We start from the raw sequence: 14,264 nt of genomic DNA, 5'->3' as shown, positions 1-14,264 counted from the left end.
CGAGCAGACCAGGACCAGGGCAGGCTCTCCCCAGACTTGAAGTTGGGAGAAGAATTCCCCTAGGATTCACCTTAGTCTCTTCCTGCTGGATACCGACGATGGCAGTGATTAGAGAAGGGGGAAATGGGTAGCCATGATTCTCAAGCCACCACAAGACTCCCTTCCCACCATGCTCACCAAGGAATCCGTTTTCTATAAATGTTACAAAGAGCGCCTGGGTTCCCAGGCCGGTCCATCAGAAGTCTGCTGGACCCAAAGTGCAGCTGGAACTGTGCTATTAATACCAGGCTGACTTCCCATTTGGAAGCCAACTCCAGTCCTGACAGTGCTCGTCAGCTCTGTTATGGTTAAATGGATTTGTAGGCGGTCCTGGGAGCCTGCCAGTTAGAACATCCTTTCTGTGGGAAAATTCCTGTGAGGCCCAAACAACTCACTGATAAACAGAGTTGTAGTAGACCACATGTTGGGAGACCCTTAGGCACTGACAAATCAATCCTCACCCTTTCCTCCTGGAAATGCCTGGGTGAGTATTATAGTAAACCCTTGCACAAATAAACATACAGCAGGACCTACAGTCGGCACATGACCTGCTCCGTGGTAACCAGTGGGTATTTTTGCTATCATCATTAATGTGACAACAGATCTACTCGCCCCCTGATGCACACATGTACATGCATATAGACACCTTACGTACATGCACACATACACACACTCCACTATACAATGCTCCATGCAAATATGTTTCCATCTATACAGAAATGTCTGTCTTCTCTTGAGGAAAAGATGAACCATAATCCAGGCCTGAGCTCTGTACTCTAAATGTTATTCTCTTGCCTGTACTTGACTGAGGGGATTGATTTGCCCTTGTTAATCTTCATTCTCAACTGACTCTCCCAAGTCCAAAAGACAACTGTGGGACAACCAGGCAAAGTATGGGACAGGAAGTGAAAGAATCATAAGCAAGATTAGTGCATGCATGCATGTGCTCTCAGTCGTGTCTGACTCTTTGCAACCCATGGACTATAGTCCATCAGACTCTATTGTCCATGGAATTTTCCAGGCAAGAATACTAGAATGGGTTGCCATTTCCTGCTCCAGAATCAAATTTAGACTTCGGACCTAAATAACATCATGTTTGAATCAACTGAGAAACTCACTATTACATAATAGTCCTCTTAAATTAGTGAAACGTGTGCAAAAGATACTGCTCTCATCAATGGCAGGAAGAATTTGGTACAAACTGATAAATTACAATTTCAAATAGTTCCCCCCTCACACACGCAGCTAATAAGGCAACAGAAGAGATGTTGGATAATTACACTAGGAAATGAAGGATATTCCCAGCCTAGGCACCTTAAAAAACACACACTGTTAACCAGTCCAAATGAAGCAATGGATCTACTGAAGCAGGTACATCCAGTATACCCTCAGTTGATCCAGCAAAAGAAGCCAAGGCCTTTATTATTTACTTAAAGACAGCATAGGAATCACTGAAGATCAGGGTAGTGTATGAAAGAGCAGAGGGTCTTCCAGATGTGCTATCTTATGTCACATACTCAGAGTCATTAAGCAAAGGGCAAGGGCACAGACAGGGATCAAGCTCACTATGGTGACTTGTCTTCCATGGAGAGGGCCAGAAGAGAGATTTCAGCAACCTGAATCAACTCCCTTAATTCTCCAATACAGAGCCATAAATGACACTTCAGCTTTGTTGTTATATCTTTCTCACTTAGCCATCCAAAGGATAAAATATTCTAGCACCATGGAGAATCCAAAGTGAAGTAAGAGCAGACTTGAGTTTATTTTTAAAAATAAATGCCCAAGAATGATCTTTCAAGTTGGCATATCAAATATCAATATATGTATACTTTGTACTAAGTATACATACTATGTTTACTCAGGTAGATGTATACATATTGTGTATATGTGTATGAATACATATTATTTTTCCATACAATGTGAATATTAACCCACCTGAAAAATGCCTTCAAAGTGGATTAATGAGTACAACCATATTCAGTTCCACAGTCATCCATGGGTAGCTAATTAGAAATTAGTGCCTAATTTACATGTTTCCAAACTGAAGGTAAATTATAAGTATGCACATCTGCTTCAGTTGTGAAACGCACTATTTTTTGCACTATTGCACATGTTTCAACAAAAATCTACCCTCCAGGGTAGACAGAGCTCCTTGAAATATTCAGTCTGATCAATACACAAAGGTAAGCCCCGACCCTCCAAAGGGGTTCTCTTAAGACACTTGGAAAGACAGCAAGAAAGAATTTCCCCATCCAAGTTAGGTTAATTTGTATGGTGGTGTGGAGTTGGAGAAGGTATTAATTTCACACAGTGCTTTCTCCCAGGCAAAAGTATTTTAAGATAGAAACAGTGGGGAACAAAGTTCTAATTTCAAGTCACCCTGAAAACTAAGCTCCTTCTTTTCAGGGAATTTACCCAGCTTGATGAGTGCTTAGAAGTCTTCAGTGCTGATGTATTTGCTGGAGTGTCCTCATTTGACCAGAAGCAATCTGTCTCAGGCAACAGTAAAACTGCCACTATACTGAAAAAAAAAATTATAGGTGGCATGTATGACAGCCTGGGCTCAGGTGTCCTAAGGGCCACACCTATTTCTCAACAGTTGATCACATCAAGTTTAGGATGAGTTTGAATATCTGACATATGGCCCAAATGAATTTTACCCTGATTCCCTCACTCCTTGTTTCAATTCCCTCTTTCCTAATTGTTCCACTTACTTTTTGGTCAGTCTCCTTGACCTCATCATTGGGGACGGTGTGCCCATACAGTGGTGCACCTTCGCCAATAAAGAGTCTAGGACTGCTAACGAGACAATCATCTTCTGTGACTGCATCAGGCATACTTTTCATGCAAAGAGATGCTCAGAGTACCTGAAAGGACAGGGCATCTAACATTTTTATTGTTGTTGTCAAGCTAACAAAACAGGTTCAATATGTGATGCCAACTGGCTAATAAATGGTTATACACACACACACACACATACATACAAGACGGCAAGAGTGAACGTCAACATTTTAAGAATCAGTAAACTAAAATGGACTGGAAGGAGTGAATTTAACTTAGATGACCACTACATCTACTACTGTGGGCAAGAATCCCTTAGAAGAAATGGAGTAGCCATCATGGTCAACAAAAGAGTCTGAATTGCAGTACTTCGATACAATCTCAGAAACAACAGAATGATCTCTGTTGGTTTCCAAAGCAAGCCATTCAATATCACAGTAATCCAACTCTGTGCCCTGACCCATAATGCTGAAGAAGCTGATGTTGAACGATTCTATGAGGACCTACAAGACCTTTTAGAACTAACACCCCAAAATTATGTCCTTTTCATTATAGGGGATTGGAATGCAAAAGTAGGAAGTCAAGAAATACCTGGAGTAACAGGAAAACTTGGCCTTGGAGTACAGAATGAAGCAGGGCAAAGGCTAATAGACTTTTGCCGAGGGAATGCACTGGTCATAGCAAACACCCTCTTCCAACAACACAAGAGAAGACTCTACACATGGACATCACCAGATGGTCAATACTGAAATCACACTGATTATATTCTTTGCAGCCAAAGATGGAGAAGCTCTATACAGTCAGGAAAAATAAGACCAGGAGCTGACTGTGGCTCAGATCATGAACTCCTTATTGCCAAATTCAGACTTAAATTGAAGAAAGTAGGGAAAACCACTAGGCTGTTCAGGTATGACCTAAATCAAATCCCTTATGATTATACAGGGGAAATGAGAAATAGATTTAAGGGACTAGATCTGATAGACAGAGTGCCTGATGAACTATGGATGGAGGTTCATGACATTGTACAGGAGACAGGGATCAAGAGTATCCCCATGGAAAAGTAATGCAAAAAGCAAAATGGCTGTCTGAGGAGGCCTTACAAATAGCTGTGACAAGAAGAGAAGTGAAAAGCAAAGGAGAAAAGGAAAGATATAAGCATCTGAATGCAGTGTTTCAAAGAATAGCAAGGAGAGATAAGAAAGCCTTCCTCAGCAATCAATGCAAAGAAATAGAGGGAAACAACAGAATGGGAAAGACTAGAGATCTCTTCAAGAAAATTAGAGATACCAAGGGAACATTTCATGCAAAGATGGGCTTGATAAAGGACAGAAATGGTATGGACCTAACAGAAGCAGAAGATATTGAGAAGAGGTGGCAAGAATACACAGAAGAATTGTACAAAAAAGATCTTCATGACCCAGATGGTGTGATCACTCATCTAGAGCCAGACATCCTGGAATGTGAAGTCAAGTGGGCCTTAGAAGGCATCACTACGAACAAAGCTAGTGGAGGTGATGGAATTCCAGTTGAGCTATTTCAAATCCTAAAAGATGATGCTGTGAAAGTGCTGCACTCAATATGCCAGCAAATTTGGAAAACTCAGCAGTGGCTGCAGGACTGGAAAAGGTCAGTTTTCATTCCAATCCCAAAGAAAGGCAATGCCAAAGAATGCTCAAACTACTGCTCAATTGCACTCATCTCACATGCTAGTAAAGTAATGCTCAAAATTCTCCAAGCCAGGCTTCAGCAATATGTGAACCAGATGTTCAAGCTGGTTTTAGAAAAGGCAGAGGAACCAGAGATCAAACTGCCAACATCCGCTGGATCATGGAAAAAGCAAGAGAGTTCCAGAAGAACATCTATTTCTGCTTTATTGACTATGCCAAAGCCTTTGACTGTGTGGATCACAATAAACTGTGGAAAATTCTGAAAGAGATGGGAATACCAGACCACTTGACCTGCCTATTGAGAAATCTGTATGCAGGTCAAGAAGCAACAGTTAGAACTGGACATGGAACAACAGACTGGTTCGAAATAGGGAAAGGGGTACATCAAGGCTGTATATTGGCACCCTGCGTATTTAACTTACATGCAAAGTACATAATGAGAAACACTGGGTTAGATGAAGCACAAGCTGGAATCAAGATTGCCAGGAGAAATATCAATAACCTCAGATATGCAGACGATACCACCCTTATTGCAGAAAGTGAAGAAGAACTAAAGAGCCTCTTGAGGAAAGTGAAAGAGGAGAGTGAAAAAGTTGGCTTAGAACTCAACATTCAGAAACTGAGATCATGGCATCCAGTCCCGTCACCTCATGGCAAATAGATGGGGAAACAGTGGAAACAGTGATAGAATTTATTTTTTTGAGCTCCAAAATCACTGCAGATGGTGATTGCAGCCATGAAATTAAAAGATGCTTACTCCTTGGAAGAAAGCTCATGACCATCCTAGGCAGCATATTAGAAAGCAGAGACATTACTTTGCCAACAAATGTCCATCTAGTCAAAGCTATGGTTTTTCCAGTAGTCATGTATGGATGTGAGAGTTGGATCATAAAGAAAGCTGAGCGCTGAAGAATGGATGCTTTTGAACTGTGGTGTTAGAGAAGACTCTTGAGAGTCCCTTGGACTGCAAGGAAATCCAACCCTAAAGGAAATCAGTCCTGAATATTCATTGGAAGGACTGATGCTGAAGCTGAAACTCCAATACTTGGGCCACCTGATGCAAAGAACTGACTCATTGGAAAAGACCCTGATGCTGGGAAAGATTGAAGGCAGGAGGAGAAGGGGACGACAGAGGATGAGATGGTTGGATGGTATCACCAACTCAATGGGCATGAGTTTGAGTAAACTCTAAGTTGGTGATGGACTGGGAGGCCTGGCATGCTGCAGTCCATGGGGTCGCAAAGAGCAGGACACGACTGAGTGACTGAACTGAAATGAACATGTACTTATACAGCTGGAGGAGGGCATGGCAACTCACTCCAGTATTCTTGGCTGGAGATTCCCATAGACAGAGAAGCCTGGAGGGCTGCAGTCCACTGGGTTGCAGAGAGTCAGACATGACTGAAGAAACTTAGCACGTACACACACACACACACATACACACACATATAGTGATATGGTGGAGTGGGCAGGTAGCCTTTACCATCTCACAGTTCTTCAGTGGTTTTCGTTATCTATCAAAGAGAATCTAATAGTTGTGAATGCCCAAACTGGTGAGGGTCAGTGTATAACACCTAACCCTACAAGATTGGTGTGATGATTAAATGAGATAATAATTGCCGAGCATTTAAGACAGAACCTGGCATCTATTAAGAGACACAACCACCATCACCACAATCACCATCATCATCATCATTACTATCATTATAATCATCATTACTACCACCACTATTATCACCATCATCATCATTTTGACTATTAATTATAGGATTTTAGTTAAGAAAGGAATGTGCTCTATGATAGAGTAAACTCAAAGGTAAACACAATAATATATAGTTCTTGTATTTACAGGGGTGCCCCAGTAGTGTATCAGCCTCAATATATTTTCCCCACGGATGACTCCAAAAGGTTTAGGTAAATGACCAATTTCAGTGAAAGTGAAAGTGAAGGTGAAGTCGCTCAGCCGTGTCCGACTCTTTGCGACTCCATGGAGTGTAGCCTATCAGGCTTCTCTGTCCAAGGGATTTTCCAGGCAAGAGTGCTGGAGTGGATTGCCATTTCCTTCTCCAGGGGATCTTCCTGACCCAGGAACTGAACCCAGGTCTCCTGCATTGCAGGCAGACGCTTTACCGTCTGAGCCATTTCAGTGAAGTATTGGACAAATTTTTTTCTGGAAATTTACCAGATATAACATGAAGCAGAAATGGTTACACATTCAAATGGATGTAAAAACTATGAATATCATGTACTAATAACTAGAAGGAATAGATAATAGGAGAGAGAATTAGTGTTTTAAACTATAGTTTAAACTTAATTTAATTAGATCAAAAGTCTAGGATGAGACTAAGACAAAAAGATTCAAAAAATTAGAGAGAAGTCTGCATTTAAGGAGGCCTGGCATGCTGTGATTCATGGGGTCAGAAAGAGTCGGACATGACTGACTGAACTGAAGTGAACTGCATTTAAATTGTAACAAAATTAATCTGGGATAGAGAAGCAGTTTGAGGAAGAGGTAGAGCTCTTAGATTGTCCACGAAGCTCAGATGAAGTCTGACAAAAGTGGTAAACCAGGTAACGGAAACTTGGGCAGCATGAAAAGAACTTTAGAATCCAACCTGATAAGAATAGTAATGCAATGTACTCCATTCAGGTCAGGGCACTCCTGGAGCATCAAACTGTATTCTGGAGGCGACACCTTTGGAAGACATTGACCCATCCAGCAAGCCCTGAAGGGAGCAGTGTGGATGGAGGAGGGAAAGTTCTAGATATATCATCATTAATAAATCTATTAATTTCACAAATGGATTTGAGTTTGTTTAGTCTGGAGTGGTGGGACTTCCCAGGTGGCTCAGAATGTAAACAATCTGCCTGCAATGCAGGGGGCCAGGGTTCAATCTCTGGGTTGGGAAGATCCTCTGGAGAAGGGAATGGCTACCCACTCCAGTATTCTTGCCTGAAGAAGTCCATGGACAGAGGAGCCTGGCAGACTACAGTCCCTGGGGTCACAAAGAGTCAGACACAACTGAGAGACCTTCACAGATTACAGTCTGGAGTGGCAGAGACTGTGGGGTATGAAAAATGCTGGCTTAAAATATTTGAGTGGCCATCAAGGGAATTCAGTAGTACATCTGGCCTATCTTTCAAGAGAGCAGATTTCAAATGACTGAATGGGAATTCCTGGGAGTAGGCCTGGACCTTTCCGAGGACATTCTTTCTAAAGAAAACATTTACCCAAGGGTAAGTGGCTTAGGGGGAAGAGAACTCTTTAAATTCAGAGGTTCATGTAGCTAACCATTTGATCATCTATTACCAATGTGGAGAAAAAGGATTCCTACTTTCAGTGAGAGGTCAAGTACATGATCTCTGAGGTTGCACCACCAAGATTCAATTCTCCTACACTGTTTTGATGAAGTATATGAAGAAGAGGCATAAAAAACCCCACGGCTTCCCTTGTGGCTCAGCTGGTAAAGAATCTGCCTTCAATGTGGGATACCTGGGTTCGATCCCTGGGTTGGGAAGATCTCCTGGAGAAGGGAAAGGCTACCCACTCCAGTATTCTGGCCTGGAAAATTCTATCGACTATGCAGTCCATGGGGTCACATAGAATCAGACACGACTGAGCGAGTTTCACTTCCCTTCATGAAGAAGAGGCAAGGGTTCATTAAGGGAGAAGAGGATGCTTAGAAATGAGAGAGAAGAAATTTACTGATGGCTTTGGGTGGCTGAGGTGTGTAGCAAGTGGTGTAGTCTCCATGATAAGTGGATTCATGCTAACTAATTAATAAAGGCCTGAACCAAACTTTAGAATTTTAAGGCTGGTCCTAGGAATGATGCCTTATGCTTTTTCATGTTTCCTACAATATCTCAGGTAGTAGGCATGTGGTAGGTGTTCACCAACCACTTGCTGCTTGGTTAACTTTCCGTTTTTTCTTCAGGGGATTCAGGTTAAAGAATGAGGAATAATTAGCCAACAGTGGAAACTCTGGTTTGGTAAAGTGGCTATTTGCTTGACTGCTTTCACTAGGGTGTATGACTCTAACCTGACTGGAAGTATTTTGATGTCAGAATGATAAAAATTGCTTTGGTTGTTTGGTGGCAAAATATCATAGTATCAATATGTTTGTTTGTTTGTTTGTTTGGGCCATGCCATGCATTCAGCATGTGGGATCTTAGTTCCCCAACTGTTTCCCCTTCAGTGGAAGCATGGAATTCTATCCACTGGACTGCCAGGGAATTCCCTGGGGTTTTTTCCTTAAACACTTTCATCACTGCTAAATTTTTTGCCTTTTAAAAAACATTGCTATACTTTTTTATATCTGGTGGGACATTAATGAATTTTGCTAGACTGTGATTCAATACTGTAGTGATTTAATATAATTACTTGATATAATATTCTAAGATACATGGCATATATTTTATTATGTACACATTTTAATATCTAATAAAACTTTCTAGAAGATTTATATCCATCTATTCACTATATAGTTAAATTACTTCAAAAGAAATTGAGAATTTATCACATAATTAAATAACATAAAATATCTACCTTGCTTTGATCCAGAAATGAGGAAAATGATGTTACAGTGTTAAACAAGTTTAGAACATTATCATAGGGCATGTTTGCTAGAAGGCATGATCTCTTCAAATATTCCCTTTGCCTCTTTATTCCTATGTTGGTAATACACTTAGTACTAACTGAGACTGTGCCTCTAATTAATTTGTTTTCACCTTTTGTTGCTGGGGAATTTCATCATAGTATATGACCTGCCAGTAGATGATAGTTCAGGTCAACTGAGAATGCTACCACATTCTCTCCTGCAGTCTCTGAGTATTTCATTGTGGATTTTAATTGCAATAGCATGCTTATAACCGAACCCCAAACTGCACTGAATTGGGAAGTCATTTTCTTTTAGTCACCTTTTATAATTAATATCAAAATAACAGATACACACACAATGCATCATTCTTCACATTTCATCATTGGACTTAATCACTGCCAGAGCATTGAGGATGGATGAAATCCAACGGGCTCTGATTCACGGGATTCTTGACTTTTCTTTCATTCAGTTGGTGGGAAATTCTCTTCAAGTTAGATGACGGATACAGTTAGAGAAATCTGCACCCTACACTCTCAGAATTTGGCTCCTTTCTTTATTGGTCTTCAAATCTGATAAGTATTTTGGTCAGTTGATCACACTTCTAATTCTATCCACTGCATTCAAATAGCTATAGTACTTTTTCTCCTTTCTTCCCCCAAGTTTGCAGTATTCTCAGGTATGGAGTCCCTCTGGCTAGTGGCACAGGACTGTCTGAATGCCAAAAAGCATCTCTCCTCTGTGCTAATAAGTCACTTAAAGCCCAAGTAGTACCTTGGATATCTATAAGTCATGACCAGTAGTGTCCTAGGGACACAGTGATTTTCCTAATAAATATCTGCTATATGAACAAAGGAACTAGAAGTATCAACCAGGTATGCTTCTTCTCAAACTTGGGTCTTCACTATGATTTTTTTTAAATTGAGACATAATTCACATACCATAAAATTAACCAATTTGAAGTGTGCAACACTTCATGGCAAATTGATAGGGAAACAATGGAAACAATGAGAGACTTTATTTTGGGGGGCCCCAAAATCACTGCAGATGGTGACTGCAGCCATGAAATTAAAAGACGCTTGCTCCTTGGAAGAAAAGCTATGACAAACCTAGACAGCATATTAAAAAGCAGAGACATTACTCTGCCAACAAAGATCCATCTAGTTAAAGCTATGGTTTTTCCAGTAGTCATGTATGGATGTGAGAGATGGACCATAAAGAAAGCTGAGTGCCGAAGAATTGATGCTTTTGAGCTGTGGTGTTGGAGAAGACTCTTGAGAGTCCCTTGGACTGAAAGGAAAGCAAACCAGTCCATCCTAAAGGAAATCAGTCCTAAACATTCACTGGAAGGACAGATGCTGAAGCTGAAACTCCAACATTTTGGCCACCTGATGTGAAGAACTGACTCATTGGAGAAGATCCTGATGCTGGGCAAGATTGAAGGCAGGAGGAGAAGGGGACAGCAGAGGATGAGGTGGTTGGATGGCATCACCGACTCTATGGACACGAGTTTGAGCAAGCTCCAAGAGTTGGTGATGGACAGGGAAGCCTGGCATGCTGCAATCCATGGGGTCACAAAGAGTCGGACACAACTGAGCGACTGAACTGAACTGAAAGTATGCAACTCAATGGGTTTTAGTATATTCATAGACTTGTGCAACCATCACCACAATCAATTTCAGAATATTTTCATCACCCCAAAAGAAACCCATACTCAATAACATGCACTCCCCATTCCAATCTCCCCCAGTCCCTGGCAACCATGAAATTCCTTTCGTTGTCTGTGGATTTGCCTGTTCTGGGTATCGCATATAAATGCAGTCAAACAGTATGGGCCTTTTGTGTTTACATTCTTAGTGTAATGTTTTCAAGTCTCATCCATGTTGTAACATTCATCATTCCTTTTTGTAACTGAATAGAATTCCATTAAATGCATATATCACATTTGCTTATCCATTTATCACTTGATGGACATTTAGATTCTTTCAATTTTGTGGCTATTATAAATAATGCTGCCATGTACATTCATATACATGTTTCTGTATGGGCATAGATTTTCATTTCTCTTAGGAATACATTCAGGAGTGGAATTTTTAGGTCATATGATAATTCTTTTCTTAATTATATCTTGTTTTCCTCAGAGAGCCATAAATGATCTCAGTCCTTTTGTAAATTCTCCCATAATTTAGTAATTCTATTGCTTTTTTATAAGAGTAAAATCAGTTCAGATTATTTCATTCTGTTTTATCATCATAAAGGTCATCCATTCATGTCTAGTAACAGTTTAATGGAAAGTCCTACAGAAATTCAAAATTAAATCCTATGTACTTATCTTCCTAAAAATAAATTCATCTTAGTTTAGAAAAAATCTGTATGTAACAGAATGGGTAAATTCTCCATTGATTAGTAATACAAATGTACCAAACAGAATTAGTGATGTCATAAAAAACGTTTCATGTGCAACTTTTTTAGAAAATATTCCAGAATACATATAATCACTCAGAATAAAAGAAGAAACTTAATTAGAAAATAAGAGGAACATTTATAATTAACAAATTCATTAATTCTGTAAATATCTCTTAAAGGAAAGTTAAAGGTAACTAAACAGTCTTGCTCATAAATATTAAAATTATAACCTCCAAATCTCATGTAACATATACTAAAAGGTTTGTTCAAAACGTATATCAGCAGCAAACTTCCAAACACCATATTTCAATACATTCACTATTCCAAGTCACCTTAGTATAAATTAATTAACTATTAATTAATTATAAATAAATTAATAAACACTGTAATTGTGCACTGCATTGCTTCACACCGTAAAACAATTTTCCTTCCCTTGTCTTCTAAGAAGATGCTTCAGTGAAATCATTTTGTAAAAACCCACTGGGATTGAAGACCATTAGCAATTTACCAATCAGTCACACAGATAAAATATGACTTTGAATTGTATACAAATACCATTCACCAATGCAAACTGTTTTTCTACATCTTTAGTTGCTGAAGAGAATATACAAACACATTCCCTCTGATCCTTCACTTTGAAGGTCCTCTTAAAAAAAAAAAAGAAAAAAAATCATAGAAAATAAAGCTGAGGTACAAGATCTTTGAGCAATGTCATCCCTACTGATTTTGCTTTTTGAGATGGCTACTGCGCTCCACAAATCACTAACAAGGCCACTACCCTTAAAATCCAAGTGTTATGCCTTATCCCCCAATGGATGTTAAGCATGTTAAGGGAAATGAAATCTCTAGGGTCAGCATCAGGAGTGTTGACAAGGAAATCCACAAGCATGGTGCAATATGGGTTGTTTTTCAAACTGGTTCCAAACTGTAAAAAACCCACAAACACACGTTAGAACTGCCTTCCTTTCACAACTCAAAACAATCCCAGTTCACATCAATCCTCACTCTGCCCAGTTTCCGTGCTAGGAATACAGGCTATTTTAGCATTTACCTCAGGCAAACAATATTAGCAAGGCAAATTACTACTTGGCCAAGTACACAACTCTGAGGTGGTCTGCTCTGCCTGCTATTTCTCTGTGCCGGTAACAATTACATGGTGGTGGTTTAGCTGCTAAGTCGTGTCCAACTCTTGCAACCCATGGACTGTAGCCTGCCAGGCTTCTATGTCCACGGGATTCTCCAGGCAAGCGCACCAGAGAGGGTTGCCAATTCTCACCAATGCAGAGGTAACTGCAAACCATTTACATCTTAGTAAGAGGGAATAAAGTAATAGATGTTGGGGTGTCATCTCCCAGATATGTATGAAGTTCCTTTGTAGTATCAATGACAAATTGTCAACTAACCTCAGCTGGTAAAGTCCACTGAACTTGCTTCTAGACAACCTGAATTAGAAGTTCTTTTCTACCAATATTTATCCATGACCTTGGGAAAGTTACTTAACTTGGTTAGCAGCCTCTGTTGCTGATCCAACAGTCATTTCCCCTTCTCCACTCCTTCCAAATAGAGGCCTGACACTGTTTGGCTATTTAATCTTCCCCCAAATGACAAAGGGGAGATGACCCATCTCATTGTTAAATGGGTCCATCTGATAGATCCTCACTGTTTTTAGTAAGTTGCAATTATACCACTGCATATGCCAGGATTGTTTAAAGAAGGGAAATGGATAGCAGGTTAAGTTAAATTGTAAAACAATTAGAAAAAGAGCAAGACACAGAAAGAACTGTGGCTCTCAATAAGATGCAAGTATAATTCCCTCTAGGGGAAAAGAAGTCGCTGTTAGGCAACCTGGGGAACTGCCACGGCACAGGGATGAGGCTCACATGAGCTTACTTGACTATCAGGTCCAACATGGCTGCTTGAACTCTGGACGGTATATTTGTACTTTAGCCAACAGGAGGCCCTCATCAGTGGGGACTTAGTTACATGGCCACAATTAGCTGTATGGGAGGCAGTGAAAGGTGGGTGGGGAGAAGGGGCAGCAACTGACAGTCATTGCCACAGCATGCGACCAAATTTTGGCCAATGAGATATGAAGAAGCTTCTAGGAAAGTCTCTGGCTAAGAAGGAGAAAGGAAGAGATGGCCTGTACTTCTTCTTCCAGTCACTGTTACTGGCAATGTGATGTCTGGGACTAAGGCAGCCATCTTGCTGCAAGCCCAAGAGTAAAGCCAACACACGGAGCATGCCAGAGCCTGCAGGGGGAAAGATAAGCTACTCTAATATTCTGTCCAAGGATCCCATGCCACTCTGAAATTCTTATTATGTTAGACTGCAATCTCATTGCTATTCCATTATGTTGGAGAGACAGTATTCTGGTGCTTGTAGCTGAATCCCTTCTAATTCATTCAACCTAGCCCATAGGCCTTCCTAATTTGAAGACAGTTATCTCTTCCTCTTGGTCTGTATCTTCACAAGCTAAATATTCTAGTGATATAAACAACCAATAAATTATTGTTTAATCACTATTATCAAAATATACTTTGGTTACGCCTTGTTTTATTTAAAAATGAATACAGGAAACCATACTGCGTTCATTTACTCAGGTACTCAAATTTGTCCTAGAAAACATAACAGTTTTGAAATCTTGGCTTCACCATTTCTGGCACAATGATCTGGAGCAAGTAATTTAGTCTCTGAGAGCCACAGTTTCCTTATATGTTTAAAAAGAAAGGAAAATACCACCTTTTTTTAGGAGTGTGTGAATGTCAGAAATAAC

The 14,264-nt window shown here is 40.2% G+C and overlaps 1 protein-coding gene across 2 annotated transcripts in view; it reads right to left on the bottom strand.

Annotated features, from left to right (window-relative positions):
• Nucleotides 1-14,264, bottom strand: part of ARHGAP6 (Rho GTPase activating protein 6) — a 535,940-nt gene that overhangs the window by 195,398 nt on the left and 326,278 nt on the right. The gene's annotated exons all lie outside the window — the stretch shown is intronic.

The sequence above is a fragment of the Budorcas taxicolor genome, chromosome X (assembly GCF_023091745.1).
Source record: "Budorcas taxicolor isolate Tak-1 chromosome X, Takin1.1, whole genome shotgun sequence".
NCBI classification, from domain to species: domain Eukaryota; kingdom Metazoa; phylum Chordata; class Mammalia; order Artiodactyla; family Bovidae; genus Budorcas; species Budorcas taxicolor.
Note: the sequence above shows the minus strand (reverse complement) of the source record. Positions and strands in the feature narration are given on the sequence as shown.